General features: G+C 56.9%; 1 long non-coding RNA gene across 25 annotated transcripts; it reads left to right on the forward strand.

Moving 5' to 3' along the window:
- Positions 1-163: 163 nt before the first annotated feature.
- Positions 164-27588, forward strand: LOC107497557. Of its 25 annotated transcripts, none has more exons than XR_004956389.1 (7): positions 3909-7828; positions 8041-11426; positions 11526-11928; positions 12005-20730; positions 22398-24615; positions 24708-24747; positions 26088-27588. It is a non-coding gene; the product is annotated as an uncharacterized LOC107497557 (long non-coding RNA). The 25 variants fall into 25 exon arrangements; XR_004956390.1 differs by having other exon boundaries at positions 12005-12442; positions 13040-13125; positions 15923-20730; positions 22398-27588; XR_004956388.1 differs by having other exon boundaries at positions 12005-12321; positions 12396-12442; positions 13040-20730; positions 22398-27588.

Raw genomic sequence — 27588 nt, forward strand, 5'->3', positions numbered from 1 at the left:
GCGCTGGTGGGGGCTCGCTCTGGGAAAGCGTGGGGGGGGGGGCCGCTCTGGGAAAGCGTGGTGGGGGGGCCCGCTCTGGGAAAGTATGGTGGGGGGCCCGCTCTGGGAAAGTATGGTGGGGGGGCCGCTCTGGGAAAGTGTGGGGGAGGCGCTCTGGGAAAGCGTGGGGGGGCCCGCTCTGGGAAAGAGTGGGGAACGTGTGCCCACCCACAGGCGCGTACTCCGCACACGGCTCGCGTCGCCTGCCCACTAACCCTGCGTATCCGATCTGTTTATCTTAGGCGCACTCCTGGAACTGATGCCAGCTTTGCCACTTGAGAGTGGCTTTCCTACCAGTGATATCGTTTGCTACTTGCAAAGAGGTTATCCTTCCTGTGTATGCATTACTGATAATGAATATGTAAGGGCAAGCTCTCTCCTGGAGCAAATCCTGCCGGGAGGCTTCTCGGAAGGAAGCAAAGCCGACTTCAGGGTCCCATCAGGGGGCCGGGACTCCCCCCGGGTATGCACGTGCATGGCTGGCCACAGGGCGTGTGCTCCGTCTTGCCGTGTGTGTGGCCCGGTCCTCCCCCCATCCTCATCCCATGCATCCTCCAGACATCCTTCCTGGAAGGGTGGTCAGCAGCGAAGGCAGTATCTCATTTAAGTTTGGGCCGTTTGGCCCACCCAGCCCCCACTCGCAGCCCGTCCTCGGGCTGACCTTTGGGCTTTAAAATCCAAAAGGGGATGGGGTTGGTGCCAGAGTAAGGGAATGGGTGGCCCCAGAGCACCATGTTTTTATGGCACTTTCCACTAGGACCATCAGGCCTCAGCACCATCTTGTCCGTGGACATTTTCCATTGTTGTCAATTGTGACAGAGAGACCCTGGGGTTACTGATGTCATTGTTTAATTAGAGTTGGCCCGTGGGAATTTCATTTCCCTTTGGTGAATCTTGCACTAGGCGAGCGCCTTTGAGTAATGGCTTGGATGGCTTTCCGGCCACAACGCCAAGTTCAGGAGAAGGGACGCTAGTCTCAGCACTGCTGTGCCGTCTGTGGGTGGGTGGTCGTTCGTGCAGCGTGTCGGGTTTCTTTCTTTTTTTTCCTTAATGATGCATGCTTTTGTGTCTTCTAACCCCAGCCCCCAATGTTTCATCAGGTGGGCTTCCTGGAAGCAGTGGCTTTGGGAAGAGGCAGTGGTTCTGTCCCCAGGGGGCGGTTTTGCAGGCCCCAAAGGAATGTCAGTCGTTTACATCCGTTCTCCATCGAGTCACACAGGTTCTCCCCGTCGTTGGGGAGGCAGTCCTGTTTTGGAGAGATGCTGGGAAGCACAGCCCAGCTCAGGGCTGAGTCACAGCGTGTAGGGTGCAGGGTTGTCACCAGCCCCTTCCCCCGGGTCTCAGGCCCCACAGGAGCCCTGCTCTGGGAAGGCGCGGTGTGGTCCTCACCGGAGCTGCTCTTTGGTACTTGAAGAGAGGATACCCTTTGTATGTTCACTTTATTAATGGCGAATATACAGGGGGAGACTCTTATTTGCGTATCAAACTCTGACCGGGAAGGCGCTCGGACCCAGCTCCATCTCCAGGACAGAGGCACTGTTGTCCGCCCCGCTCAGGTACGTCCCGCCTTCCCGGGCCTACTCGGGGGGGCTTCACCTGTGATGATGGCCCCAGGGCCTCCCTGGAGGCCGTGCCATGCCGGCAGGGGACAGGGCTGGGCCTTCTGTGCATGCCGTCTGTTCTGCACTGAGTCTAACAGTGGTTTGCTTTTTTAAAGATGAGCCATGCGTGGACCCGGCCTTTGTCAGTGCCAAGTCATATCCGGGAGGTTTTCTACGTCAAGCTCAGAAGAGAGACGTTGATGTCAGATGCTTTCAAGGATAGCGTATGAGTGACAGTGGACCACGGAGCGCCGGCTTTATTTCTGATGGTTTCAAGCGCGATTGACTATCTCCTGTGAGTCCACCTGGAGGGCTCCCTGGAGGTGTCGTCAGCCTTTGGGAAGAGGCTTAGCTTTGCTTGTCGGTGCTCCTCCTCCGCGTTCGGCACACGTTCTTTTGCTCGTGGTCCCTGAGATGAACCTGTAAGAGCTATTTCTGTTTGTGATGTGTGATTGAAGTCCTTCCTGGGAACAATGTCCTCCACCGGAGCTGCCCGCTCCGGGGACGAGCCGGCGAGCCTCCTCCCGCGCCAGGTACCTGGACGTTGGAAGGTCAGAGGGGAGTGCTTCCGTTTCGGTGTTTGTCCTCTGGCCCTCTGACCTCCTGTCTTCCGCTCACCTCTAGGACGCAGCCAGGTGTGTTCGTGCAGACAGTTCTCGGGCCCCGTGACGGTCGCTTTCCACACCCTGATTGGCACCCGGGAGCTGTCCGGCCCTGAGGCCCACGTCCGGGGAAGGGCGTCGCAGCAGCCCTCATCGAGAAGAGTGACTGTCGTCTGAGAGAGGTGAGCACTGCGCCCGAGCCTTCCTTTTCTGCTCCTTGTCTAGGGCGGGGGCCCTTTCACGGGCGAGGCCAGTGTAGGGAGCTGGTCACGGGTCTGCTGTCCCCATGCTCTGTGGTGCGTGGGGCTCAAGTCCTTTTCAGTATCAAGTCTTTCTTAGCATGGCTTCTTGGACATAGTACCAGCTTCCAGAGGGGTAATGGGGAGGGAGCTGGCACTGGGGAGCGGCCCTGATTTCCACGCCTCCATGGAAGGCACGCGCGGGTGCTGACCACAGGGCCTCTGCTGAAGTACTAAGTAAATCAAGCCGGCCCTGTGCCCATGGTACCCAGCACACATCAGGAGACCCCCCTGGAGGAGGCTCCCTGCTGGTTTCACCCCTAGACCCTGGGGCAGAAATTGGAAGCTGAGCTCTGGGTGTGCATCCCCAGGCCGTGGGGTTGAGCTCCTAGAAATGATGCCTATTTCGGTGAAGGGGCGCTGGCATCGGCTCCTCCTTGTGCTCGGAAGGGTGGAGAGCTGACCCATGGGCACAAACCTGGCAGGAGGCGTGTGCCCCCTGGTCTACTGACCCCACATCTCCCACCTCCTCCCTAGGACCAGTCCCGGGAGCCGAGGCCAGCCCCCTGATTTGTAGTGATGCACCTGCCCAATGCCATTGTTTGGTACTTAAAGCGAGGTTGCCCTTTGTATATTCGGTTTATTAACATAGAATATACAAGGGCAAGCTCTCTGTGAGTATCAAACCCTATCTGGGAGTCTTCTTGGACCCAGTGCACACTCAGCGAGGGATGCGGTATGTGTGTGCATGACCGTGTGTGTCCATTTGGCGTGTGGCAGATCGCTCGCGGGTCACCACTTTGCAGAGGTGACTCCATGGGCACACGGCTGACTTTAGGGAAGGCGGCGGTCCGAGGACCGTCACTCCTCCCGGTCGTGCACGGGGGTCAGCAGGCATGCGCTGCGCGTGCGGTCCGGGTCGCGGGGCGGCGGTGTCTTCGTGCGTCGTGTTCTGAGCCTGCATGCTTGTTGTGCTCGGTGTGCGTGACCCAGTCCACTAACCCTCAGCGTCTAATTCATCCCCAGGACTGCGCCTTGAAGACATGCCAAGTCCTCCCAAGGCAGTGGCTTTCTTTTCCGTGCTAACCTTTGGTACTTGGAGAGTGGTTATCCCTGTCCTGTTCGTTTTACTCATGTCGAATCGTACAGGGTCATCCACTTTTTCAGTATCAAGAGCGCAGACTGTAGAGTTCGATGTCCTGTGTTTGGATCCCGCCTCTGACACTTACTAACCGTGCGAGGACTCCGCCGCGCTGTGCCTGCTGTCTCGTGTCACGTGGGCCTCGGAGGGCTGCTGGGGGCGGACGAGTGCAGACACGCGCAGAGCTTAGGCAGAGCCTGGCGCTCGCCGCTGCGTCACTAGTGGCCGCGACACTGTGTGCTGTGCAGCGTGGCGGTGGCGGGGCGGGGTGGCGGTCGCGGGTGGTGGTTGGGGGTGGCGGTGGTGGTAAATTCTCTCCTTGCTGTTGTGGAAGTCAGACCCTCGCCTGGGTACGTGAGTGGGTCATCGAGCCCAGGGTGATGCCATGTTTACGATGGGGGCCACCAGGGCTCTTGATAGGCAGCAGCTAAGCCCCTCTCATGGGGGCATTTGGAAAACCAGGAACATTTGCCCCACGTAAGGACAGTCCTTGGCTGCTTGACCTCGGCCACTGTGCACTCTCCGAAGGGGTTCCGTGGCGGCTCACCCCCTGCCCCCCCGGTGCTGACGGGCCGTTTGCAGTGCGTGCATTGTGTGCGTGCGCGTGCATGCATTGTGTGTGTGCGTGCGTGTGCGTGCGTGCCCCCGCACGCACGCGGGCTTGCCGAGTTCCAGCCACTGTCCACACGTGAGCCAGACCTGGAGGTGCCGGTGTTTCCGTCCGCGCCACTGTTTCATACTTGAGGAGAAGTTATCCTTGGTGTGTTCGCTTTATTTGTGAGGAATCATACAAGGACAATTTCTTTTTGAGTGTCAAATCCTGCCTCGGCGCACTTCCTGGGCTCCACGACGAGTTCTGTAGAGAGATGTGAGCATCAACCCCTCCCCGGGTCTGTGGTGGGGGTCTCGGATGCTGACATTCGGGACCTCAGAGGCAGGGCCAGGCTTGGCAAGGGGCCAGCGCGCCCCTCGGTGCCGCCACTGACCTTCGTTGGTCACGGGTGTGTGTTTCGGGTGACACGGCCCTCATGGCTCATCAGTTCTGCTTCTCACACGTGAAGCCAGCTGTAGGGACAGGTTATTGTTGTCAGTCCTCCACCCCCTTCCCGAGGATGTGACTGACCCTCAAGCATGCGCCCGACTCTCAGTGTGCGAAGGGGACCTCCAGCCCTCATTGTCCAGAGCACCTGAGGAAGAACGTTCTGGAAGGGACACAGAAAGAAGACGCCGAGCCGCTCTGGATGGCGCAGATCTTTGGTGCTTAAAGAATGGCTGTCCGTAGTATGGTCTCTATATTTACAGTGATTAATATCGGACAACCATTGTTTTAGTATCCGAATTTGCTTCAAAAGCAAACTTCAGTGCCAACTTCGGCAAAAGGACGTCGGTACCCACCCCGCTACGCGGCACGCCTTCGTTGAAGATCTGTAATAACTAATGCAGTGACCCAAAAATGCAAGCCATCAGTATGCTTTCCTGGAACTAATACCAGCTTTGGGGCGGAGATACAAATTAGGAATTCGGGGGCCATTTGGATCATGTTGATAATTATTCATCCTTGTTTTCTCGTTATTAAATCTTAGCAATGAGGAATTCCTCGGAGAGATGCTGTGTCAGGCATCTCTGTAGGCAGCTACACGGTGGAGCAGGGCGTCTGGCCCCCACCCCTGGCCTTTGTCATACATTCTGAGCAGGGAAGACTTGCTGGAGGAGAGGCAAACATTACCGAAACAGTCATTTCCTGTCGCTCCTGCTCAGTGCTTCTGAGCAGCTGTCCATCAAATGTTCTGTTTATTCTTGATGGACATCCTGGCCACGTGTCTTCTTTGTGACTCACTTTATCTTAGAGACTCTCTCTCACGTGGAACACAAACTTTAATAATGAGACATTGTGGCCAACGGCACCTCTGGGTGTGTGTGTGTGTGTGTGTGTGTGTGTGTGTGTGTGTGTGTGTGAGAGAGAGAGAGAGAGAGAGAGAGAATTTTTGGCTAGAGCAGTTTTTTCAAACTCTAAAATGCCTCTATGATTTTCATCACCTAGGGATCTTGTTAAAAGGCAGATTCTGATTCAGGGACCAAGATTCTGCATTTTTAGCAAGTTTCCAAGTGATGCTATTGCTGCTGGTCGGTGGACGACACTCGGAATGGTTTGGGTCTAGAGATGGGCGCCTTATTTGTGATGTGTGTCCCCTGATCCCCCAGTGTCCCTGTGCCACCCATCAGGAGAGAATTTGCCAGAATCAACATGCTTCGTGAACAGTAGTTGTCTATAATGGGCTCACTTTGTGCATAGATGCCACGAGATTGTCATTCTCTAGAATTAGATTGTGTCTCAAAGGCCTTCCCAGATACAAGACCCACTGCGGGGTGAGGCTGCTCATGTCAGCCCCGTGCGGGCCTTGTCAGGTGTCGGGTCAGCTGCGTGACTGGTGCTTGGGCCATCTAATTCTGTGACCCTCCATTTCCAGCCAATCCGGAGACGTTCCTGGCACAGAGGCCACGTGGCAGCAGAGACCCTGTCCAGGCATCCACGACGCTCCATTTTCTCAGAAGAGATGTTACCCGCGGTGGCTTCGATTCTCGGTGACACCTTCGTCTGCTGGTTTCTTCTCGTCATCAAATCCCATCTCTCAGAAATCCACGAAGGACGCTCTTATTGTTTATTTTGATTTTTAGGTTCGAACCTGCTTCGGAGGGCTCTCTGAGCATGGTTCTCATTTGGGGGTTTGGACGTTGGTGTCAGGGCCAAGTCTAGGCCCTGAGACCAAGATGTGGGAGTGGTACTAGGTGCCCACACGTGTGCTGTCTTTACAGGATACGAGACCCTGGCTCTGGGACCCGTAGGACTGAGCTGATGCTGAGACGAATCTTCCAGAGGCCAACGCAACGGTGGGGAGGAGGCCTGGCTTTTGTTTCAGAATGCTCAGAGACATTTGAGGAGAGGTTAGCCATGTTGTGTTCGCTCTAGTCATCATGAATAATACGGGGTTAAGCTCTTTTTGAATATCAAACTCTACCTCGGAGGGCCACCCACATGAGAGACGTGAGACCGTGTGCCTTGTGTGAGATGTGTCCCCGGGGTGAAGGCCAGCTTCCGGGAAGGGAGGCCGGCGTGGGCCTGACCTGACTGCTTTGCAGTGTTTTTGCAGTGAACTTGGTGTGTTTTTACAGTTTGTGTGTTTTTACAGTTTGTACAAAGTCACCCCCTTCAGGGGCCAGTCAGTGGTCGTCAGACCAGTGAGCCTGCCTCCGGGGCACAGCTCCCCTGGCACCGATTCTCAGGCCCGTCCCTTGCAGGGTGGCTTCCTGGAGGCTCTGCTGCCCCCGCCGGAGAGGATGTGGTTGCCATCCCACCAGGACACTCAAGGAGAGGGTATTTCCGCCACTGAGACTTCTCTGAGGGCGCTCTGTTTTTGAGGGTCAAGACCCGCCTAGGACGGACCCCTGGGTGCGGAGCCGCCACTTCCCCAGGTGTGTGAAAGGCAGGCCCACTCCGCCCTCCCGCCTGTGCCTGTTGAGGTCACTGCCCTGTGTCCTCTTCCTCTTCAGGTGGACGCCCGTGAGCCCTAGCAGCAGGGCCAGCGGGGTTTCCTGTCCCACTGCGTGGCACTGGAAGAGACTGGCTCCAAGTGTGTCCTCTGCACCCCGTCACCCGTCTGTGATGAAGGTGACGCAGCCATCGCCCCTTCGTGCCTGTGGCTCCGTGGCGCTCGGTCTGAACCAGAATTCCAGCCTCAGACCCCCACCCCTGTCGTAGGGAAGGGCAGCTGGCCCAGACTCCCAGCCGGGCGGAAGGTGGGTGTCGCCGTCCTCACCAGTGGCCTGCTGGATCTCATCCTTGTTGAGGGCGACATCCCGCAGCCGCTGCAGAGCCCCACTGCGTCCTGTCCTGATGGCTGGACCAGCGCGGGGCCAAATCCGCACTCGGAATGGGCGCCGGTGGGGACACCAGCTTCACAGTAAGAAAACTGCCACCCTGTCCCTAAGGTACGTAAATGCGGAGTCGACCCCGGGTGTGCACGCTGTCCACAAACTGGGCCACCCACTGACCCAGAATTCATTCCCCTCCAGGAGAAGCCCTGGGGTGACTGGAGCCTTGGACATGGCGCCCATGTTCCTGTCAATGCCAGCACGCGGGGCTCGCTGGGGACCATCCGGTGCCCTTTCACTGCTCGTGATGGACAGCACACAGCCGGCCTCGCTCTGGTACCGTGGAGGTGGTGTGGGGGTGTCCCGCCCACTGGGAGGGTGTCGCGCGGTGCATGGGGGCGGGGCAGCACGCGGGGGTCCGCGGGCCCGCAGAACGCGGTCCATCTTGTGGGGACAGCAGGGAGCCAGGCCATTTCGGTGGCACCCTGGCTCCCTCAGAGGGGGTTCGCGTCTGCGTTCCCGGCTTACCACGCACAATCATCTTGCAGCCCTCGGCGTCCTGCCCACGAGAACCTGCTGCCACCTCTCACCCGGGGGAAGGTTGTTGCCGTCAGTGCCAATCCAGGGTCTACGGAGAGACGCAGTGGCCCTTGGGCCTCCGTGTCCCATCTACCTCCAGAGGAGGCGAGGCCGCCTGCCTCGCCACGCCTGAGCGGTGCCGGCCGCACGGGCTCTCGCTGCCTTGCTGTCTCTGTTATTGGTGTGATACAGTATTATGTCCTTCCTGGGTGTAATCCAACTGTGGGGAGAACTGCCGCCCCCAGTACTGGAAAGGGGGGTCCACTGCAGAGTCCAGCGCTGCAGTGCGGCCGCCTTGGACGTTCCACCCAGGACTGAGCGGGGATGGGGTCGCCGTTGGGCCGCACCGCGTTTATGGCTGCCGTGTTCAGGACAAAGTCCCGCCTGGAGCCGTGCCCGACGCACTCCCGCCCGAGGACGGGGCCTGGGCCATGATAGGGGAATGGATGGTTGATCAGAGAACATACATTTTATCAATGATGTATGTCAACTGATCCACAGTCCCTACCTATCCAGCGACTTCTGAGGACAGACTCCAGGAGAAGAGGAAGACCTTCTCCTAGCCGGCTCGGCTCCTTCCCAGGCGCAGGGCCGCGTGGTTGGCCAGGGAGCACGGCCTCTGTCTACGACGTGCAATGCCCAGCGTCCTAACTGTCAGCCCCACTTGGCCCATAGGAGGCCGAGCCGGGGGCAAGGCTGGCCCTGCGAGGCGCGGCCCGTCGGCGGTGGCCTTCGGTACTTGAAGAGTGGTTATCCCTGCTGTGTTCGCTGTATTTGTGACGAATCATACAGGGACATCCAGTTTTTCAGTATCAAATACTGCTGTGGAGGGCTTCTCGGACAGTGTCGCGCCTTTGGGGAGGCGGTCCTGGCTGCCGTGCGCGCCCGAGGTATGTACGTGGGTGCCGGAGCACGGCGCACAGGCTTCCTTTGTGACACGTGTCCCTCGCGCGCCCGAGGCCAGAGTCCAATCGACGCAGGAGGCGGCTGCCTGGGAAGGCCGTGATCTTCTGGAAGGCGCCCTGGTATCAGCACCGAGCAGTCACAGGAGGTCGGCCAGTGAGAATCCATTCGCACACAACGTCTGTGCCTGTTCCGCATGAACGCAGTCCTCCGTGAGACGAGTCCCTGGAGACCACGTCGCCGTGAGAGCGTGGCAGCAATGCCATCTGATCCCTGCGAGGTAGTCGTTCTCACTGCCTTCGCTTCAGGGAAGACGCTTCTCACATGTCCGACCTTACCCAGGGAGGTTTCCAGAAAGCATTGTCGACCTCGGGGAGGTACGTCGGCCTCGCCTCTTCCTGGCGTACGCCGAGAGGTCGTCCAGCAGAGCGGCTCTGCGTTCCGTGTGGGTCTTACCTGGTCGCTCTCCCGCGGCCCTGGCCCGATCTGATGCTTGCTCTGGGGAAGGGCTCCCCGCCTGGGCCGTGATGCTTTTCAGCAGCTCTTCCTCGTTATGATCAGCGTCTCCCATTGTTACCATAGCCGTGTGGCCCATCAATCGGTTAATCAACGAGGAATGATTCAGTCATTCTACAGAGTCCGTATCGTATTCTAGACGATTCTAGACCTTAGCGGTTTCCTCTAAGCTAGAAGTAGAGCGGCGATCAAGATAGAATCCTGTCTCGTGTGGTTTCACAAGGTGGACAAATAAACGTGACCCATGAAACGTCGTTTTGTCCATAGCAGGTTTTATGGAGAAAAGGAAACAGATAAGGTGCCAGAAAGAGGGAAAGTAAGCCAGACTTTTATGTTAAAAGTAGGGGTCTGGGTCTCCATGCGGAGTGGAAATGGGAGTGCCGAGGGGGCAGGACGGGCGATCTGGGGCAGGAGCATTCGGGGCCGGGCCTGGTGCATGGGGCAAGCGCTCCGGAAGGGCAGTGGGCCGGACTGAGCTATGGCGGAGTCGCTGGGGCTGAGGGGGCAGGTGGCCTCCGGGATGCAGGCACATTGGGATTTTACTCTGAGCCAGGCAGAGTCTGGGAGGGATCCCAGCAGGGAGGGAGGCATGCTTTCTGCTGCAAAGATCACTATGACCACGACAATGGCACTAGACAGGCCACCTCGGGGCCTGTTGTGTAGATCAGGGGAGAGCTGACGGAAGCGTGGACAGGGGTGGGAGGCCCCACGGAGGCGGGAGATGTGGACACCATGGGCTGGCTGTCCTAGGGGTGGAGCCAGCAGGTCTGCAGAAGGATCAGACGAGCCCAGCCAGGGTCTGGAGTGGGAAGGTGGGGGAGGGCACCGCCCAGAGCTTCTGAACATGCGATCGTGGTCGAGTAGGTTCTAGAGCAAACCGGTGGGTAGCCAGGGAACTTTAGAGGAGGTGCCGTCCCCAGCACTGCCAAGATTCTGGCTGGAGGGCCAGGCGGGGTGGAGGCAGAGGTAACCGGAAGCAGGAGGTCACCAGGCGACGCAGGGGAGCTGTGCGCAGCGCCAGCGGGTCGCTCCCAGGAAGGAAGCCAGAAGGCGTTCGAGGAGGAGGAGGGCGGGGACTCGGAAGCTGCCGAGGAGGGCCCGAGGTGGTTTGGGAGAAGGTGGGTGGGGGCCTTCGGTGGCGTCCTTCTTGGAATTGCTTTCTTGGGTGCTTTATCAGGGCGAGATAGGGAGCAGAGGGGTCGGGCAGGGCGTGGGAGTCCCCTGGGACGGCGAAGGGCTTGGCAATCCTCCCTCAGCACTTTCTGCAGCTGCCCCGGGCCCTAGCTGAGCAGACCCTATTGGAGCACCCTGCAGTGCTCTCTCTGGAACTCCACCTGGGCAGTGGACCCCACATGTCGCCGAGGCGCTTGCCTAGTACCCCAGTGCGCTTGGTGGATACCTCAAGTGTGCTCTGTTGAGAAGTCCAAGGTCCCTGTTCAGAAACCCTTGGGTCCACACACACGTGGAGAAGTCCTGTGACAAGTGGCCTTCCTCTTCTTGTTTCTAAACCCTGCCCCTGAGGGCTCAGGAACACGATTTCAGTTCCAGCGAAGGGGTCGGTCAGCTCCACTCTGGGAGAGGTGAGTGAACAGCCCCCAAACTCCTGTGTGTTCTCAGGACGCAACTGACTATGTCACTAACACTGTCTAATCTGCCCACAGGACCGTGGCCGGAGGCCACACCCTCCAGAGAAGCGGAAGGGGACCCCTGTCTGTCTTGTCTCTGCTTTTCTGTGGTACTTGAAGAGAAGTTGTTCGTGGTGGATTCGCTTTACTTATGACGAATCATTCACGGACAACACTTTTTTCAGTACCAAATGCTACCTCTAAGGACACTGGACACGGTTGCAGCTTCACGGAGGACATTTTCATGTTGTCAGCCATGTGGAGAAGACGAGATTGGATGGTCGGCCAGGGACACCAGGCTTGACCTAGCTGTAAGTCATCCGGTCCACTGAGCCGAGCACCCGACCCGCCTGTAGAAGGCGCTCCCCGGGCCATGCCAACTCGGGAAATGGCTGTGGTTCTGTCAACAGAGTCACCTCACAAGACTTTGAAGAGAGGCGTCCCGGGCCCAAGGCCAGCTGCAAGAAGAGATGCTGGTGTCAGCACCGTGCAGGGTGTGTGACTGGTTGACCAGAGGCGCAAGCACTCTGTTCCCCCCGTGGGCCACCTAGTCAGCACCCCTCAGCACCCACCCCACCCAGCCAGGAAGATTCTGTGGAGGTCCCGCCACCTTGGGGCAAGCGACAGTGGACTTGGTGGACCGGGATGACAGTGGTCGGGAGGGTGTGTTTACTTGAAATGTGATGAGTCACCCCTGGTAGCCCCTTCATCACTGTTGCCGTCACAGCCTCCTCGAAGCGTCCCCGGGACACGACATTGCCTTCCGACGACGGACCCGAAGACCCGAAGCGAGCGAGCCGGCTCCTCTCCAGGGTGTGTGACTCTTCACAGGGCTTTATCTGCCAGGTGTGGCGCCTTGTCCCCTAACCCATGTGCCCTCTCTCCACAGGAGGCCCCCAGAGGCGGTGCCTGCTTTGGGAAGTGACTGTGGCTCTCCGGCCAGCACCGCTCCATCCCGCGAGCGGGGAGGGGCTGCCACGACAGCCGACTTGGACAGTCAGCTGTCGAGTGGTGCCCCCCTGGCCAGGAAGCCTCGCCGGACCCACCCTGCCGAGGGTAAGTGCGTCTCGGGTGAGCATGCGATTAAAGTGGTAGTATGTCACTCGGCCCACTACCCAATATTGTCCCACCCATTCTTCACAGGGCTCCTGCGAGGGGCAGCCGCCTGTGGGAGCGACGATGGATTCTCAGCAGCTCTCACTTATGGTACTTGGAGAGAGGCTGGCCGTGATGAATTCGATTCATCAAAGCGAGTCATACACGGCTCTCCTCTCTTTTAGTGTCAAATTCTGCCTCGGAGGGCTGGCTGAGCTGTGCTGTTCCCGAGGTAGGTGCCCAGCCAGCTGGGCCCTCAGCAAGCGCTTTCCTGAGGATGCACGCTACTGCCGCACTAACCAGTGGCCAAGCTCGGGCGACCCCCTGGGGCACAACTAACCTCAGGACAAGCTGAAGGGGTGGCGGGGTGCCCTGGCTTCTAAAAAGTTAGCAGCAAAATGCACATGGCTGACTTCTTCTGCTATCCAGCCCAACCTTGAAGAGGCATCTAGGGGCATCTTCTTACATTCCGCTCTCAGGGTATAGGGCAAAACAGGGGACAGGCCCCGCGTGACCCCTGGTTTACTAGCCTGCCGCAGCCCCACGCCCTCCAGGGCACTCTCAGGGGCTTTACCAAGGAGGCCGCCATTAACCTGGCCTTGCACATGTGTGGTCTTTCAAGAGCTCTTGGCTTCATCTTTATGACTCACACGCGCTGACTTCTTTGCATTGCTGGGTGTTGCTTGCATGGCTGGCCAAGTGCAGGAGGTGGCATTGCTGGCCGCTCTCACCCCAGGTTGGTGAACCAGGGGTTGGCCGGAGAGCATGGGTTTGACTTGGGGATGGAGCCAGTTGGTCCCCTCAGCCTCAGTGTCCCGTCCGCCCTCAGAGGCCACTCCCAGGCTGCCCAGACCGCGTGGATACGGGATGCCGCGAACACTGTCACCTCACGGTGCCGGAGGGAGGTTGTCCGTGGTGAGTTCGCATTGTTTAATGATGCCCAATACACGGTCGATCTCTTTTCGGTATCGCATCTCGCCAGGCGTCATCTTGGAGCTGATGCCATTTTGGGGGGAGGCCCCTCATGTTGGTCCCACGGCAGTGTGTTGGAACTTATAGTTGGCCCTGGAACCAGTGGGCCGGTGTCACTAGCGCCCCTTGTCCCCATTCAGTCTACTTATAGGGGCATTGCCTGCTGCAGGGAAGAAGCATAGGATGTAGGCTGAGAGCCCAGCCAGGCGGGGAAGTAAGCCTATCCGCCATGCCTCTGGGAATCTTTTAAAGGAAAATGGTAGAGAGTCCTCTTCTCTTTTTGTATTAAATCTGTCTTGGAGGGAGGACTTCTTAGGCGTGTTGGCAAAGGCAGGGAAGGGGCATGGTTTCAGCATTTTTTTCTGGGTGAAGTACATGAACAGATTCACCTCTGTTGGCCCGGAAGACATAGCAAACTCGAGGCCAGAGATTGGTTAGTTTTGTTTTTATAATTTTGTAGACAAAATTATGTTTCTTGTTTTTCTTTTCGAAAAGAATAATGATTTTGCTTATTCTCATATTTTTCGAAATGAAAAATGCTTATAATAAAAATTCAAGCCAATGCAGAAAAATGTAAATAAAAAGAGAGAAAATGACCTAGTTCTTTGTGTACCCAGGAATAACCATGAGGGTTTTACAAATTTCAAATACCAGTCTGAATATATATGCAAATAGAGAGGTAGACAGAGAAAAATATTTTACAAATATGGGATCACTTTGTATCGAAACTTATTGAAAATGTCAACTATGATTTTACTTGAATTTAACATAAAGAATGAGCTGAAGGCGATGACGAGAACTGATGAACGTTCTTGCTCAGCCGTCAGTATCAATTCCTAAAAGATCCCTATAACGTTAAGAAATGTTACGTAAAGCATTAAGTGGGTGGGATCATGTTTGTTTTTTTTTAATTGTTCCATTTCACTGTTCATTCTGAAATATAAGAAAATCAGCAGACTCACTGCTTTATTTTTACTCGCACAATTTAATTCTTCCATTATAGATATTTGCATTTTTTCCATAACCACGATTCTTGCAGGTGTTTAATCATAGTTCTGTATTTAAATGAAGTCATTACTCACCACCAGTTGTTGTTTTTTTTCCATTAAACTAAGCCTTCTCTACTCCTGAGTTTTTTATTTTAATTCATCTCTCCGTGGACGGGTTTTATCACTGTTTCTTTGAGAGCGGCTCACAGACGCTACTACCTCAGGCCCCGCACGTTTGAGAATACCTGTCTCTTAACTTTTATACACGAGGGACAGCTTAGCTGGGTACATAGTTCTCGGCCTGTTGTTGTTTTTTTTCCCTTAGAACCTTGTAAATACCGCTCCGCTGCCTTCCACATTTAGTATTTCACTAGCTTTTTTGCTGCAGCTTCTCCACATGGCTCTTCCTTTTCTGGACTGTGTTATCCAGCAGATCTTTAGAGTCTTCGTTTGAAGGACTTTGGGGCATGTTCTGTGAGGTGTTTCATCTCCGAGAATGTCTGACTGTTGCTTGTACTCCCTTACTCATCTCTTTTTTTATACTATTCTATTCAACCCTATGATTTCTAGTTCTTTTAAATCTTTTCAGTCACTTTAAAGACGCTTATTGTATCCTTTGTCAGGATGAGGGGTGCAACCGTTTCTCTTCTTGAGTCTGCTGACTCGTTAGTGCTTTCATTGAGGGTTTTGTGACTTCATGGTGGGTCACTGTCAGTGGGGACCAGACGTTTCTGTTCTGTCCCCCGTGCAAAAGAGTTCGACATTATGGCTCTGCTTTGGGTTCTCCCCGGCACCCAGGGGCTTTTACCAGGTGGGACCAGTTTTCATAGTCATTCATCGGCTCACGGATTCCCCACCTCGTGGCTGGTATGAAGCCTTCCACGTCACTGTCCTGGAGTGGCGTTCCCTCCAGGAGAACTTATCCTGCCCGAAGCCAAGGCTGAGGGGAACGGATACCCTCGTCATTTCCATGGGCCCATAGAATGTGGTGGCTCCCTTTCCATTCCAGGTCCCCACATCCCTTGGGCCCAAGGCCACATCTCCAGTCACATTGTGACTTCAGAGCCTCTGAGCCTCCAATGAGGAGTCCCTTAGGTCTCTTGGTGACAGGTCGCAAACTTGTTGCTCTGATTTAAACTCTCTCTTCATCAGCAGCCGAGGGTCCCCCCGCCCTTTTTTTTTCTGGCTGTGCATTTATTGACCAATTGGTTTTGGCTTTTATCCATCATTTCTCTGCATTTTTAGATGAGAAGGTTCTCTGCTAGCTCTTGGCCAGGATCTAACTCAGTCACTACTTTTTTTTATCAATTCTTCTAAATCATAACATGCCTTCTTGATTAGTAGACTTGGTCATTGCTTTATTTCAAGGCTGTCTTCTGTTCTTTCGATGAGTACTTTTCTATTCCACATGTTGGTCTTTTCTTGGGTTAAATGATCATTTATTATTCCATTATATACTGGAAGAGGAAAAAAAAATCCGTGATCTGGCCCCACGCTGCCATCTTTCGGCGGAAGTCTCTCTTTTGTCATTTGGCATCTGCACTTGTCTACTTAAAATGCTTCCTGCCCGGAGGCCCCCTTCTCAACGACACCCCACCTCAGCAGATGCCTCTTTGCCTTGCCAACCTCTGGGTTGGGCATGGAGTCAGGACCTTCTTCTTGGTACATGAATTTACCTTCAGCAATGGGGATTTATCTGCTGACCAGGGGTCGGTCAGAATGTTAACCCCAAGTGTGCAATTTATCCTCAGGGAGACTTCCTGGAGGCCGTGCCACCTTCGGAGATAAGGCTGCAGTTCCGAGGTCAGTACCACGCCATGGGATAATAAGCTTTGCGTTTGACACTGTCATTTTCTTTATAATCAGTATTTGCAGAGTCAACCTCTGTAGAACGAACTCCACCTTTGGAGGGCTTCCTGGACACAGGAAGAAAAGTCACTGCTGTCGGCTTTGATGCTAATGTGAAATGAGGGAATGTTCCCTGCTGTGATCAGAATAACGCGTTCTTATGCATGTGACCTCTCCGCGTTAAACACCCCGGAAGCGCGTCTTAGATACCCTGCCAAGCATGGCGAAGGTATTGACGCCTGGGCTGCTGCAGGGTCTGTGATGGGACAGTTGAACATGAGTTTGTCTCAGTGTCTCCGCTGAATCCTGGCGTTCACTCTGTCCTTAAGAGAACTTCCCAGAGGAGGCCAGCCTTGGAGAAGAGGCGCTGTCGCCGGGGCTGTGCTACCCTGTGGTACCTCGTTGTGTTGCCTTCATTTGATTTGTGATGAATCATACGCAGTGTGCTTATTTTTCAGTACCAAATCCTGTCTTGGTGGCTTCTTGGGGCCACGTCCCACTTCAGGGCGGGGCCTTGGTGTCAGCTTCTCTCCAGGGTAAGTGGAGGGACCGTTCGCCACAGCTGAGCACAAAGCACGTGCTTTTCTGGTGCTGTGTGCCCGGCCCTAACCCTCTGTGTGTGACCCGTCCAGGGGTCGGTCCGTTCCCGGAGGTAGCACCAGCGTCGGGCAAGAAGTGGAGCTTCGCTCACCGGGCTGCTTGCTGGTATTTGAAGAGAGGTCTCCCATGATGCGTTCACTTTGTTTTTTGATGAATCATACATGGTTGACCTTTTTTTAAGTATCAAATCTGGCCTTAAAGTATCACGGGGCGACGGCAGCTGCAGGAACTCGAGCTGGCAGCCGCACACGCGGGCGGACGGTCGAGCCGCGCGTGCGCACATCCTCCCATGCATGTGTCGCCGGTGCTCCGTCGCCTCAGTGTGCAGCCTCCCTGTAGGGGAGCCGGTGACATGGCCGACAGGGAGGTCGTCCCCGCCTCTCTTTTCATGTGGAACAGAGAACACTCTGCACGCATTCGTCGAGGCGTGACCCTCCCCGAATGGCGTCCTGGAAAGGGTGCTGATTTTGAGGGACACTGGGGTCCGCCCCTCACGGGGGAACGCCCCTGAACGGGGCTGGACCACAGGGCCTGTGTTTGACTGACGGTGTGCGTTGCCAGCATCCTCACTCTCCATATCCCGTCATCCTTAGGCCTGCTGCCTGGGTCACGCCGGAAGCCAGCACCCTAGTCCGGTACTCGAATGGAGGTTGTCCATGGTGTGTTCATTTTATTTATGATGAGTATTACATGGCCAATCTCCTTTCGGTACTAAATTCTTCTTGGGAACACATCACCGGGGGCGTTTCCGCCGGCGCCTGTCCATGGTAAGGAATCAGACCGCGTACCCCGCAATAAGGGTTTCCTGGGGGACGGGTGTCACCCCGCCCAGGATTCCTGGGAAGGATGCAGGCTTTTTAGGTGAGTCTGTGGTTTTCTAGTCACAGTTACCTTCCCTTCCTTGCAGACTCCTTAGTGAATGAAGCATGTTTGGTAAACTTCTTTTTAGGAGAAATCATCTCGGAGGACATGTTAGGGAAAGGGGCTTTCGTGCCATGCCAGTGGCCTGGAATGGAAGGCACACACTATATTTGTGCAGTGAGTTACTGCCCCTCAAGTGTCCTCCTCAGGGTGACTTCGGGGAAGCGTAGCCACCTCTGGGGAGGTGGGGCTGGTTGGGGGTCCTTGGCGATGAAACTGGAAGGTGTCCTAAGACAGGTTTCCTTGGTATGATTCGTTTGTTCCTGGTGCAATGTAAGAATCAATAACAGCTTTCATTGCTGCCTCACGTTCGCTAGCTGTGTGACCCCGGGCGAGCTACTTAATCTGCCACCTCTCTGTGCCTCCGTTTATTCATCTGTAAAATGGGGTTGGAACCCACTCATAAGAGAAACATGAAAACTCGGTGTATATGCGAAGTGTTCAGATACGGCCTAGCACGTGATGAAGTTCACTGAGCATCGGCCCTAATGGTGGTCATTATTTTGCTATTGTCATTGTATCAGGTCTTCCTTTAGTGTCCCCTTGCCTGCTAAGGATGTAAGCTCCCTGAGAGCAGAGTCTTGGTCTGTTTTGTCTGCTGGATAGTAGCTGTGCTGTTGAATGAATGAATGAATGAATGAATGAATGACAGGTTGACACGTCTTCGTCATTGAACACCCTCCTTGAGGCCTCCCAGAAGGAAGAGTGAGTGGAGGATGGTGGGGACCCCGTGCTTTCCCGATGACACGGTCCATTGGCCCTCATGGCCCCGCCCACCCCAACAAGGAATCGCCGGTCTTCACGTCAGGAGCCTCACGGGTTTGGAGCTGGACGGACCCTCTGTGGTGACGGCATTTAAGGAGAACGGTTAACAGCCCGTCCCTTCTCTGTGTCAAATCCCAGCGCAAGGTCTGCCTGGAACAGAACCCAGCCTCGGGGTAGGACCTTGGTGTCGGTGCCTCTCTAGGGTAAGTGACCAGACGCTGGCCCGAGCATGGACCTGACTCGTGACACTGCTCATGGGCTCACCCACTACCCACACCTGGCCCAAGCCAGCTCAAGGGACGAGCCCCAGTGCCATTCGAGTCGGAGCATAGGACCCTCTCTTCCGATAGATGGTGTTGCACTCGCATGCAGGGCGTCCCCAAGATGCAGCGCCAGCCTCTCCAGAGCTGGGGGCGTGGGGGCGACACAGAGGGAGAGAGTGGGAGGGGCGGGTGTCGGCACCGACCCAGGGACGTGCACAGCCAGACCCTGGAGGCAGTGCCGCCTTCGATGAAGAGGCACCTCGGTGTTCTCGCCCGTGCCGATGTTTGATCCTGGAGCAGAGGTCGCCCTTGGTGAATTCGCTTTATTCATGTTGAATCACACAAAGGCAACTTTTGTTTGAGTATCAAATTTTGCTGGGATGGCTTCCGGGACCCAGTGGCAAGCTCAGGGTCTTGACACTCCCATGACGAGACCGGACGGTGTCGGTGTGGGTGTCTGGCCTCTCTGATGGACAAGAACAGCAGTCGGTCAGAGACACAAGCTTGATTCACGATGCGGGTCACCTGGGGACATGAGGAGAGCCTCGACGCTGAGCCTGCTTTTTACCTGGGAGCCTCTTGATGTCACCACTTTGAACTTTGATCCCAAAGACATTCTGCCTCTACCACTTTCTCTCTGAAGGTATTTTGACCTTGTGAATAAGGATTTGCACTTAACAGTTTTAAAGGGTACAGTTTCTCGTTCTCTCCTGTTTCTCCCTGTCTCAAAATCCCTCGTGTATTGTGTCTCTACGATTTTTCCCTCTGTCTCTGTCTATCCATCCATCTATATACCATTTATCTATCGATCTATCATCTTCCTATCCCCTGCCAAACACTACCTCCATTTTTCTATGGGTTATGAAATGAATAGAAGCTATCAGTATTTCATCCCATTTGTATTAAATTATAGTGATAAAAATAATCAACACAAAATAAAACTAAAAACAACTGAAATGCACAGTGCAAAACATGTTCAAATTTACTACAAATTGGCAGAAGAATCCAATTTTCTTGACAGCATTTCAGCTGCCACATCCAACCTGGGAAATAGAAAGTCGTAGACATGGCGGCCGCAGGAGGGACGGATGGTGGCAGCAGCCCTGAACGGTGACGTTCGATGTAGACGAAACCACGTGGAGGAATCAAATTTGCATTCAAATTCTTAAATGGAAAAGAAATGATCCTAATGAAAATGATTTGGGGGAAAATAACAAGGGAAATAAAAGAAATGAAAACAGCTCAGCAGCACAGTCAGGAAAGCTAAGCAGGGAACTGGGTTAGTTTAATGGAATTCACTCTGAAAAACACATTTTTATGAAAATCGATGTTGGCACAGTTTTCATTAAGATGGTGGAAGTCATATGTGTTTGGAGGGTTGTCAGTGGGTCAACAGGAACGTGGGGTCAGAGCACAGTGTCCTTTATGCAGCTGACTTTTCTTTCTGCCCAGAATCTTCAGGGAGAGCTTCGGGGTGGGCGTGCTGACCTCAGGGGTGACACACTGGTAAAGTGGGCACATGTCGAGCCAGAGCATACGCCCTCTTGGAGGCATGTGTGACTTGTCTGCTCCCTCTTAGTGTCCCCCCATCCCCTTGTGGGGTTCTGGGTGACATGCTGACTGCAGGGTGAGACAGTGTCTTGGTAAGTGGGATCTGGGCATCCGGGACAGCTGTCTCCAGTGCTGCTGCTGAACACACAGGAAGGCTGGGACAGTCCCAGCTGTCGCCCTTCCTTGGGCCCCAGTGTTGGCACTTCTCAGGAATCATGCCGACCCCAAGGACATGCTCCTCACTGGTGCCGAATGTCACCTGGTCATAGAGGCTGAGCCTTGTTTGGGAGGTGGCCCCAGAGGTGATGCTTCTGGTATGAGAACCAGTGGGTGGGACGTGAAAAGAGCTTGTCTTTTGCTGGCATGAACATCGCATGGCAGATCTCTTCCCAGACCCACCCCTGCCTCCGGGACTTCAGAAGCCATCCACCTCCAGGAGGTAGGCAGCAGGCGGAGCCTCCCCAGGGCAGGTGCATGGGGGCCACCCCCAGGACACACCCTGAGTGTGGTGATGGTGTATGTCATCTGGTCCACTAGCTTGCGCTGTCCAGCCCGTCGTCGGGAGCGCGTCCGGAGGCAATTCCAGCTTGGGGAGAGAGCCCGCGCTGCAGGTCAGTGTCTGAGGTTCCCGGCAAGGGGGGTGGAGGGATGGGGAGGAGGGGGAGGAGAGTGGTGGGAGGGGGGGTGGGGGGGATGCGGCCGTTTTCTTTCTGGAACCTCGACCGGAGGAGGCTGGCCTCGTGCTGCAGCTGCGGTGACACGGAAGACCTGGAGAGCTTCCTGAGCTCACGCCCACGTCAGGGAAGGGGTTCTGCCGTCGGTCCCACTGCAAAGTTAGCAGAGTGGGAGGTGGGCGCAGAATCCCGACTCTGCTTGTGGCACACATCGTCTGCTCGTCGACCCTCGCCGGCCACTCCGTTATTTGGGGCACGTGTCGCTCGCGCCGCCAACTGTGGGGAACGCTGGGCTTCTGATGTCTCGGCCGCTATGCCGTTATTCGGAGGGAGGGTCGTCCGAAGTTCCTTCGCTCTTTTGCTTTCTCTTTTCTCTCGCTTTGTTTATGAAGCTAGTCAAAGGGTCAACCAATTTTTGTGTTAAATCACCCTTTGAACGATTCTGGGGTGGCGACGCCTGTGGGACTGAAAGCGCGCGGGCGGGCGGGACGCCGCAGAGCGCAGCTCGCGACGTTAGTAGCGTCCCGGGCGGGGTTCTGTGCCCGGCGGGGCCTTGGAGTGGCCCCTGACGAGCCGGGCGCGAGCAGGGTTTTGCGTCTGTCGACGCTGCCGCAAGGGCCGCCCCCCTCGCTCGCCCTTGGGGAAGAGTTGGGCAGAGAAGCCCAGTCCGTCCCGCGGGCGTCCGTCCAGGCACCGCTTTTCAGCAAGAGTCCCGCCGGGTCACTTCCGGGTCCCGCCGGGGTCACTTCCGGTCCCGCCCGGGTCTCCTGGGTCACATCCGGTCCCGCCGGGGTCTCCCGGGTCACTTCCGGGTCCCGCCGGGGTCTCCTGGGTCACTTCCGGGTTCCGCCTGAGCCTGTACGTCACTTCCGGGAAGGGCCTCTAGCTTCGCCTCATTTCGAGGAGACGATAGAGTGTCGGCTTTGGCTTTGGGGGTCCTTGCCGGGGGCGGGGTTCCCGTCCGCGAATGCCCAGTGCTCGAGCTACCCTTGGGAGAGGGGGAGAATCTTCTGGAAGCACAGCCACTTTGAAGCATCCGCCTTAGTCCAAGCGTCCGAGCCTCTCCATGGTACTCGGGGAGAGGTTACCCGAGCAACTTTGCATCTGGACGACGAATGTTGCTCGGTGAACCCCTTTTCGGTATCAAATTGCACCAGAGAGGCGTCTTCGGGGAAGAACGTCGGTCGGTGTCGGCGCCGCTCTGGGGTACAGGATGGGTGGTCGACCAGTTGGAAAGTAATTGTTTCTAATGTACTTCACCTGGTCCACTAGCCGTCCGTATCCACTGCAGCCTGCGGGCCGCGGGCCGGGCAGAGCCGCTGCCCCTCCGCTCAGCACCTGTCCTGGTACTTGAAGGGAGATCGACCGTGTTATATTCGCTTTATTGACTTCGAATAATACATGGTTGATCTTTTCTCAGTATCACATCTCACCTTGGACGACCTCTTGGAGATGAAGGCCTTGTGGGGGGCGGGAGAGGGGTGGGGCCTTCCGTGTCACTGCCCCAGCAGGCACCGAGGGGGCGTGGCACCGAGGCTGGGTGGGGCAGGGCCTTCGCTGCCTGTCCGCTGTCCTCTCACCTGTGCTGTCTGATCCGCCCTCAGGACCGTTCCGGGAGGTGACCGTCGTTGCTGCAGCGGCCACAGTCCCTGAGTCGGCGTCACTTTGGGTACTTGAGGAGAGGTTGTCTGTGATGAGTTCGCTTTATTAATGACGAATATAACACAGATGGCCTGTTTTCAGTACCGCCCACGACTCACATGCTGGGCCGGGCCTGAGGCTGGCCACCTCCAGGGTATGTGAGTGCATGGGCTCGGAGTATGACATCCATCATCCTCTCCACTGACTCTCAGCACCTAAACCATCCTGGCAGAGCTTCCTGGACCTTGGGGAAGGGGGCGGGTGTTGCGTTCGTGAGGCTGATCGCGAAGCATTCGCTTGATGTGTGCCTAACCATGCGTGCGCAGTCTGTTTTCCATGCCCAGTGCCATTAGTTACGGGGCTCCCCGGGGGCCTCCCCGTTGGAGCAGGCACCTGCCCCTTGCCAGGGCGTCTCCCAAGGGGACCACGTGCATGGCCTGCACCTGGGAGGGGTGTCCCGGCTGCTTCCCCTCTCACCCCAGTGCCTCGGAGACCCCACGGCAGGGGAACCCCGAGGGCTGTTTGCTGTGCGTGCTGCTCTGTGTGGTACCTGAGGAGAGGTTGCCCGTGGGCGTTCGCATCCATTATGACGCACAATACACGGTCGACCTCTCTTCAGTACCAGATCCCGCCTCGCATGCGTCCTGCACGCCCGCCGGCCCGCGGAGGGCCCAGCATGTGCGACTGTATCCCATGGCCCCGGGGTGGGTGGGTCGCAGGCTGTCTGTGAGGAAGAAGCCTCCTTCTGGAGTCCGCCCTGCTCCGTGGTACCCGAAACAGGTTGCCTGCGAGGTGTTCGCTTTCTATATGTTGAATATCATACAGTCAGCCTCTTCCCGGTATCCAATCCCGCCGTGGCCGCCCTCTGCTGCAGGTGCTGACTGCCGGCGACAGAAGCCTGCGTTGGCTGACCCGTGGACTTGGTGCGGGACCTGGGCCACCCGGCCTATTCGTTTTCCAGCTCCGTGCGTCCCAGAGGGCCTCCGAAGCAGCGCGGAGTGGCCTCCCCGGTTGCAGTCAGCGGTCCCCAACATCCGTGCTCCCGGCCATTCCCTCAGAGTGGGACACCTGCCCTCTCCCGGCCCTGCCTAGACCACGCGGGGCTGCCTGGGAAGGGTCTGGGACCACTGGGAAGGTGAAGTCCAAGAGCACCTCCAAGGGACGACCGAGGCTGTTTGACATTCGCTCATGGTCTCCGGGAAGCCCCTTCTGGGCGGGGCTGGCACTCCCCGTGGGCTTCCCCCATGGGACTCTTCCTTGAGCCTGGGCTCCCTCAGTGCCCAGAGGGGTGGGGGTGGGGGCTGCATCAGGTTGCCCAGCAGAGCCCGATCCCTCCAGGCTGCCACCGTCCCCCGCCCACTGGGACCCCAGGTGCCACAGACATACCTTGTCCTGCTATCCGTCTCCCCCTTTTTCCCCGCCCCCCAGCTGTGGGCTACAGCCCTGCCAGAGGGGCCACCCTCTCTGGCCCAGCACGGTGCACAGGCCCCACTGTGGTAACCCCAGCCCCACACTCAGTTCCCAAACAGTAACGTGTCCCAAGGCCCCCGCCTGGCCAGCCCCGTTCCCTGCGACCCTCTGATGGTTCACGGTGTGTCTTCCGTTCAGGTCTGTCCATCTCCTTCAGGACCCGAGTCCTGGGCAGCGGCCTCTGCAGCCTGTCCTCAGCCTCCTCCTGTCCAGGGGCTGGGTGTCCCTGCCTTCGCCTACCCACTCCCTGCAATGCCCTTCCTTCCCCCTTGGGGCTCTCGGCACCGTCCTTGCTCACTTTCCTGTCCCCCACAAGTGCCGCCGTTCTAGAGCAAGGGTCGCAGGTTCTGGCAGGGATGAGCTGTCTGTTGCTCCGCAGGGCTGTTCCTGATCCCCCAGCCTCACCCGCCTCTCCCCAGTTACCCTTTGCCGGCCGCCCATTGCCATCTCCTTCCTAGCTTATTGCTACCCAAAAGTCCCCGCCATAAATGTCTACTTTCTTCCCCTCCCCCTGCCCAACAAGACTGTAAGATGTCTCAGGGCAGGGTTTTCTTCTGGCTTGTTTCCTGCTCTGTCCCCAGCCCTAGGACATAGGCCGGGCCCACAGTGGAGGAACTGTGAATGTTTATTGACTGACTAGCAGACGCAGGGACCTTATGAAGTTAATCCCCAGGAAAGAGCCGGCGCAGAGGAGGCACTCCAGAAGATGCGGTGAGCAGCATATGAATATGGTAATTGGTTTTTAGAAATTCTTCATGTTTGTTGAACACTATTTGATTTTCCGCTTTTTCTGCCCCTTCTAGGATGTCATTTGAGAGTCTGAGACTTACTGCAACAGGGCAGGTCAGCTGGGTCTGGGCTCCTCTCTCCACTTCCCGGGGGTCCCCTAAGGCTGCAAAAGGAGTGACAAGCCCCAATATAACTCTGGAGACAACCCACTGAACCCCCAACTCCACCCCAGCCTTCTAGTAAATTCTCTAGCACTCAGAGCTCTGTGCTCTGGGGAACTCCATCTGCAACAGGCTGGAGCGTGGTGTCACAGCTGATATTTTATGCATGGAGCTAACTAAATGGGGACATTTGGAGATGAAAATTGCTGTTAATGCAGCCACACATCTTTGGAATATATTAAATGTGTGTGTGTTGGGGGGGGCAACATTAGCCTTACTTAATAGCTCCAATGTAATCATCCCCACACCACGGCGTGAACAGGCACAGCGCTCCCCTCCCTCCCCAAGTCTCCCAGGTCGCTGCTCCTAGACGCAAGAAGCATTAGGCACATTAGCGGCCACTTGAGAATTATGCAGGAGACATGGTGTCAGCCCAGGGCGCCAGGCACTCAGCAGCATGCATGTTCCAAACTCATTTTACACCCAGAGAGGGTGACCCTGGACTGCTCCGCGCAGAGTTTCATTAAAAGGCAAATTACTAGTTTATCTATTGTTTGAGGAGAGGAGAAAATAAACAAAGGGCCTTTCCCATAGGACGAGCCAAACAAAAATGTCTGTCCTCACAGTGGCCGGGATGAAAGTCTCTGGGCCCTTGAGTCAGAGGGCCGGTGCCCGGGGCCGGCTCCGAGGCGCTGTGTCCACTTTCACTCGGTGACCGCCAGTGCCCGGTGCCTTCCCCACCCCCACCCCCCATGTGTTTCCTAGCAAAAGTTTTGTTTTCTTTTTGATTGGGAAGTTATTGGACAAATTGGATCTCTGTCTCCTGCACCCGCCTGGCGTCTCCGCTTTGGTGCCGTCGTCACCTGCGAAATGGGTGCATTCCGTTAGCAGCGGCCCCCACGGCCCCTGGCGCAGGGAGGGTGCCGCCTGCTCTGTCAGAAGGCCCAGGGCTCAGTGGGGGTCCGAGCACCCGAGCCCCGGGCTGTTTTCGTACCTATGCCATTCCTGTGCTCAAGCTGCACCCCTACCTGGGATGCCCACCCCCCAGCCTCCGAGGCCCTGCTGCTTCTGTGCCGCCTCCTACAGGAAGCCCGTCCTGATCCCACCCCAGGCACACTCACAGCCTCGCTGTGCAGGCAGACGCCAGTCCTCTGACCCTTCAATCCCCAGGTTTCCATCTCCCTGCCCAGCCGCTGGTTCTCCGGGGTCAGGGGCTGCTGCCGGGCACCTGGCACAGAGCCTAGCCCAGGGAGGCGCCATGGCATGCTTCCTGAACTCGTCTTCCCTTCGTAGGTGTACTCGACCCTGGACCAGCACTTGGCAGGTGCCCAGCATGTGACATCCTCGGTTGATCCTGGCCACGAGCCAAGGGCCGGGCTAGAGGTGGCCACACCAGACCCGTCCTGCCTGGAGAGACGCGGACTGGAGAGCCTGGCCTGACTCTGGAGTCGTCCTTGGGTCTGGTAGGTACGCGTCAGGACAGCCGGTTGCCTCCCATGGGGTCTGGAGCAGAGGCGGGGTCTGCCCGGGGCGCACGGCTCTGGGGAGAGCCAAGCCTGCCACGGGGTCAACGCCGCCGGACTCAGTGTCGCTCCCGTAGGCTCCACGCGGCATCTGTCGAGTGAACGAGTGAAACGGGGCCTCCCGACCCCTGCGCAGAGCCCCCCGCACACCCCGCGTGGGCCGTGCTGCGGTTAGGGGGCTCGGTCCACTGCAGCCCTGTCCCCAGCGCGCCCCGACCCCCCGGGGGCAGGACACTGCTGAGAAGGTGCGCAGAGCCCGGGCGTGGGAAACCGTCCAGAATGCGGCTTCCACCATCTGCGACATCTTCGTTTTTGCTAACATTCAAAAATAGATGTTTCTGTGACGCTCTGCTGCTGGCAGGGGAGCGGCGGGGCCTGCCAAGGCCTGGGGGAGCCCGCCAGCCTGCGGAGTTTCGCTGTACGGACAGTTGGGGGGGTGTCTGTTAACTTGAAATCCCCGATCAGTAAACATGCCAATTTAAAGTGTAATTAAATCAGGCCGGAAAAATTTCAGATTTGGACTGCTTTTCACAGTTGAGGTTGTTTTTCTTTTATTTATTTATCTCTTTCCGGGTGTGGTGGTGTCTGTGGCAGGTTTTAGCCAGGAAAAATAGAAGGGGGGCCCGAGCGGGGAGGGGGCTGGTGGGGAGGAGCCGGAGGAGGCGGGGGAGGGGAGGGCGGCCTGCCACCCACGGGACCGGTGCCTCTGTCCACTTTCTGCCCGGGGTGGTGGGTGCCAGGGAGGAAGCTGAGGCAGAGGGAAGTGGGGGGCATGCCCACGTCACTCAGGGCGGGGCCCGTGGTGGTGAGCATGGGGCACTGTTGTGGGACCCCCCGCTGGCTGAGCAGGCTCTGGGTCCTGGCTCCTGACGCTGCCCTGTCTCGTGTCTGCTTTAGGGACCCGCCTGCCCGTCGTCCTTGGCCCTCGCCCTGCGCAGCCGCAGAATGGCCCCCGTCCTCAGAGGAGGCTGCAGGCACCCCGGCCCCAGCACATGGACACGCGGCGCCCCGCCAGACCTGCGCCCGGAGGCCCCGCGCCCCACCACCTGGAGGACCCGGATGGAGCCCCAGGAGGCCAGCGCGGGTCGGGGAGCTTCCGGGGGAGAGGAACTCGAGTAGAGGAGCGTGTGACCAGTGCCGCCCGCCCGCCTGGCGCGGCTGGGGCCACACGCGCCCGTCAGAAGGACTTTGCGACCTCCCGTCCCTGCTCTCCCTTTGAAACACTTTGAGTGTTGTCAGACCATTTGAATAATAAATCCACATTAGAAAGA

Source organism: Rousettus aegyptiacus, unplaced genomic scaffold, assembly GCF_014176215.1.
Source record: "Rousettus aegyptiacus isolate mRouAeg1 unplaced genomic scaffold, mRouAeg1.p scaffold_m13_p_3, whole genome shotgun sequence".
Lineage (NCBI taxonomy): Eukaryota > Metazoa > Chordata > Mammalia > Chiroptera > Pteropodidae > Rousettus > Rousettus aegyptiacus.